Here is a 4,742-nt window from a genome sequence, read left to right on the forward strand (position 1 = left end):
GAGGCATTCAAATGACCCCCAACTTGCACTCTGTCTTCATGTCCCGTATAAAGTAGAAACGCTAACTTAAATCATTGGCTAAATTTGGCTCAGTTTCGACAAAAGGCAAAATTAGCAGTGGGTTAGCTCGGCTATGCCAGTGTATACACAGCTTTCTTCATTGCTTATTTTAACGGGAATTACGTGTTATACCATAAGATGTATGACAGGAAGCTCTTTATTGTTTATTTTTCTGCGGTCGCTTTCCAATGACTATTTTTTGTTGAGTAGAAAGGGGGCAGCGGTCTTGTCAAGCTGCGTACTACCGCTTTTTTTCGTCCCTTCTTTTTCTGCCTGTGTGTATTAGGCAGATAAACATCTAATACAAAGAAATTTAATGTTAAAGTAAATTTGTGTGGAGCCGCAGATTTCCCATATTTTGTTCTTGTTTCTTGCTTTTAAGTGATTCCACGGAACAGGGCAAAGGGTTCAGTTTGTTAAAAATAAATTGTTTGTTTTTGTGTTCAACCACCACGTGTCAGAAACTTTCGCAGACAGGGCTACCAGCGTTGCCTTCGTTCATACAAAAGGTGAACATGATTGATGAAATATACTGGGCTGACATGGAACCCCTGTGTGCTTCGACACGTCGTTACTCAAGGCACTGCCAAACCGCGGTTAATGCATACCAATTACGGAATTGTTACCCGAGAACGAACACTTTACATTCGAGAAGCGGGATTGTTGTTTGGCTGAGTGCGCGCTTTCCGTAAGATTTTGAATTACGGAATTTTCGCTAGTAGGAAACGTACACCTTACATTTTATCGTCCATGGAATTTCAGTAATAAAGATCCAGGAGTTCGTATAAGAAAAATTTCGTTATCCAGAAAATGTCCATTTTTGAAAAACGGAACCTGCTACGCCATTCATTACTTCGGGGTTGTTCTCTAAACCGGAGGTTTTTTTACGGTGTAAAGAGCAGCCTTGCAAAAGGAGTCATCGTGCAGTTCTTTCTTGCTGGGGCCTATCATTACGTTTATGCCTCTGAATATATTATCCTGCAAGGTTGTTCGACGATTCACAATGCATCCAAAAAATGATTTGTTGAAACCAATTATCCGCAACGTTTTCGAATGTATGAATACTGAGTGCTGACAATTGAGTTTTATATATCCCTGTGTACGAATAGTGCCCCGGAAAACACGTTTTCATAAAGATATGAAAGGCAACCCTTTCAAACTAATGTTTGTAGCCATATTGGTCCTTAACCTCAAAAAGCGATTTTTTCTATGGCTAGATATCGATTATCCAAAATATTCTGTACGAGATTTGAACTTGAGATTTTCACTGGTGAGTAAATTCTCCTCTGTGCCACAAAATTAATTCTTGTTATTCTTTGCTAGGTAAACACACAAGCTTATCGTGCGTTGGTGCATTACCTCCCTAGCTTAAGAACTTCAGTATACTCTCTCGCTGCTGCAGGATTACTGGTCTCTCCAGGTTCCGGCTTGATAGCATCAGAACAAATATTTTTACATTGCTCGCGGTCCAGTAACCTGAGTTGTCAAAAGCAGCCTATACATGTATTTTATTCCTTAGTAATGTGCGGCATGATAGCATTGCGAAATAAATTAAATGTCAGGTACTTGCTACGAGGCCATATCTTTATTGAAACATCGAGACCAAATTAATAACGAGTAAATTGGTGCACCGAACAAAAACTGACATTTCAATTATAAGTTCTTGCAGTGACATTTAATTTGAGAAACCCTGACGTCGTGTCATAGAATTGAACATCAGGAATTTTCAAATGGCACGTGTCCTTGCAGTGAGAACAATATAAGCACACCGCGTTCGGTGATTTCTTCACAGGTTCATCCTCAGGGTCCACTGGTGAACTCGACACCTGCCGTTTTAAGGTGAGGTTTTTATTTCGGAAAGGAAACTGTGGCTGATAATAATATTACTTTAAGTAAAAAATGTGGTCATAAGCTAAACTTTTTCAAACGTTTGTCGACGATTAAATTGTATGTTTAGGATTTGCCAAATTTCGCCTATATGCAAAGTGATACATTCAGAACATGTAAAAAAGAGTAGAAATGTTTTGATTGAAACCCTTATTACTTAGCAAGCAAGCAAGTTTTAGCCAAGAAACGTTAATAACTTTACGATACACTTTAGCATTAGGTGAAAATGTTTGTGTAGTAAGCACTGAGGTTCTCTTGTAACTATATCGATTTCCACAGTGTACCTCCAACTAACTCGATGTCCTCACTCAAAATATACCTCCGCAGTTTAAACGCTCCACGTTCAAACGCCCACGCCAGAAATTGAAAATTACAGCGTTCGTCCACACTAACAGTGCCAACGCGCACACAGGTACGCGGTAGCATAAGACACGAACGTCTCGCGTAATTGCTATAGTAGTTAGAAGCCAATGGGGAGAACCATAACAGCAAAGAGAAAGCAAAGACAATTTTCGTGCTTCTGAAGTTTTAACCTTCTTTTGGCAACCAGAGGGAAGATTCTGTATGTGGCCTACTAGTAGCTTGGTACGCGAGCCGGAACTCCATACTGTATTCGGGGTGCAGATGTTTTGCGGCCACATATATACAAACAGTTTTTAAATTGACCACTACTATACGACAAACTACGCCACAGTACGCACCTGATGTACCGAAAACTTTGCAGGCACAAACACTTCAATTTAATCACTTCAGAATTGGCACTGTATGCAAGGCAGCACATATTTTTTTACAGCACAGGAGGAGTAAGATTACAAGGAATTTACCACAGTAGCTGCTACAATCCAAAAGGCATAATAATTATTTTGCCAACAAAATTAAGGGTTTTAGATTTTTCCTCTGTACTGTAATTAAAAAAAAACATTAGGAAATGTGGCAATGCACTTTATTAAACCACGCAAATAAATTCAAATACTTCTTTAGAAGCACTACTAAAACAAAAATGGTGCGTGGCGTACATCTCAGATTTATGGGCTTGTATGATATTGTTTGCACTAGAAAAAATTCAACTTCACCCTTTTAAATCAATGCTGTGGTGATTGAATATTCTGATGTAAAACCTCGTTGCGTATATTTGGGTCTCAGAGCCTTGCTGTTCTTCCAGATTATCATCATGAAGTTTCAAGTGGTGCTCCTTGCGCTGGCTATTTCCGGTCTTCTTCTTGTGTCGGGTAAGAAGGCTGACCGAAAAACGTATGATTAGTTTCAGTCCTAGGGTTCCTATACCTTTTGTTAAAACGTCTGAGTGTGCTTTCACAATTATCCAAGCATTACAAACATAAAAAAGTGTAAAAATTGTATCTGCGCACATGGCGGCGGGAGGACGTACTTAAAAGACAAAACGTTTATTTTTAATAGTAGGGTTTAAATATATTCTGAGATTCAACAAAAAGATAACTGAACATTGCTTGATTCATCAGAGTTCAGTGGATGAAGGACGTAGTTTGCTGCCTTTACTATTAAAAATAAATGACTGATTCTTTCACACTAGGCAAATAACATATTCATTCAAGCAAACTTCCGACTTTGATTTAGGCCCCGGTGTAATTCAGTTAGGCAGAAATGCATATCCAAAAAAGGATCAATTAAGAAAATATATTTTGAATGGTTATGAAGTAACCTTTTGTAGTTTTTAGCTCTTTCCTGTCTCTGTTTCCTTTTTTCTTCTGCACGCTAATTTCAGCCTTGCTTTGCCATACAGAATGCGAGTTACGGCTTCTGCGCTGGGACCTCCACATATTTTGTTTCATAAATGATCAAGGTTGCACCTTCCCGATTCTGGTGCTACTCAGCTAAAACATTTGTTCATTCAGGACGTTATTCTCTGTAGTATTTGCTGAAGGTATTCAACCTTCAATTTGCCCGAATGAAACTCTGCGAAAAAAGAAATGCGGTGTTTTCAGCTTTCTGGTATTTTAACTTCTTAAAGTACGACAGCAGGGTGCCCTGGATCTAAACAAAGCGATGTTTATAGCGATGTTAGTAAGATGTTAGTGTTCTATAGCAAAGCGATTTGCTATAGAACACTAACATAGAAACCGTTGCGCACTTTGGGGTGTGGCTTTGACCATTTGCATTACTGTAGGCTCGGCCGATATCAAATAAAAACATACACTCAGATATTGTTAGGCTGGTAGTTACCTTAAGATGTGGCTTCTTTAATGCCTCGTGATGGTCATTACTCGATTTTCAGTCGCCCGTTAAGCAAAGATGGTAGATACCCCACTGCCTGTTTTTTTCTGTGCCTTCAGAAACCACAGTGGAGGCTGCTCCAGAGCTGAGAGCCGATAGCCCCGCCGTTGAACGGTCCGATGGAGCCGCACCTGCCGAGCAGGAGCGGGCACCTCTTCCCCCAGGCTGCATTGAATCTCTGTGTGGCTAGAGGATGAAGATGGGTTCAAGCAGTGACCAGTGCGTGCCCTCTTTCTTCGTGGTCGCCCAATGATGACACGATCGCTGCTAAAATAAACTGCTTTCGCACGAGTCTATTGATGCCTGAGAATTTTCATACACCAACAGTTACCATGGTATACGACTGTTTCGAGAGAAGGTGTGTATTAACTCTTTGGTTGAAAATGTATGTGGTGTAACTGGGTAGACTTTTTGTGTGTAGCGGTAGCCTCGTTGGTGAAGCATTCCGCATATATTTTTAATTCTTCTGCAGAGAATCGTGTGCTGCAGATGGACAGAATTAGCGGTTGTGCGACGGCGCCAAGGTTAGGCCTTCTCCCACTGTG

At 40.3% G+C, this 4,742-nt stretch overlaps 1 long non-coding RNA gene across 1 annotated transcript; it reads left to right on the forward strand.

Moving 5' to 3' along the window:
* The first annotated feature begins 1,777 nt into the window (after window positions 1-1,777).
* LOC144179625 (uncharacterized) lies at window positions 1,778-4,491 on the forward strand. The gene is made up of 3 exons (XR_013324311.1): window positions 1,778-1,899; window positions 3,110-3,176; window positions 4,257-4,491. It is a non-coding gene; the product is annotated as an uncharacterized LOC144179625 (long non-coding RNA).
* Window positions 4,492-4,742: the final 251 nt, after the last annotated feature.

Source organism: Haemaphysalis longicornis, unplaced genomic scaffold (genome assembly GCF_048455015.1).
Source record: "Haemaphysalis longicornis isolate Haplotype H1 unplaced genomic scaffold, Haemaphysalis longicornis Haplotype H1 scaffold_4, whole genome shotgun sequence".
In the NCBI taxonomy this organism is placed as follows: Eukaryota; Metazoa; Arthropoda; class Arachnida; order Ixodida; family Ixodidae; genus Haemaphysalis; species Haemaphysalis longicornis.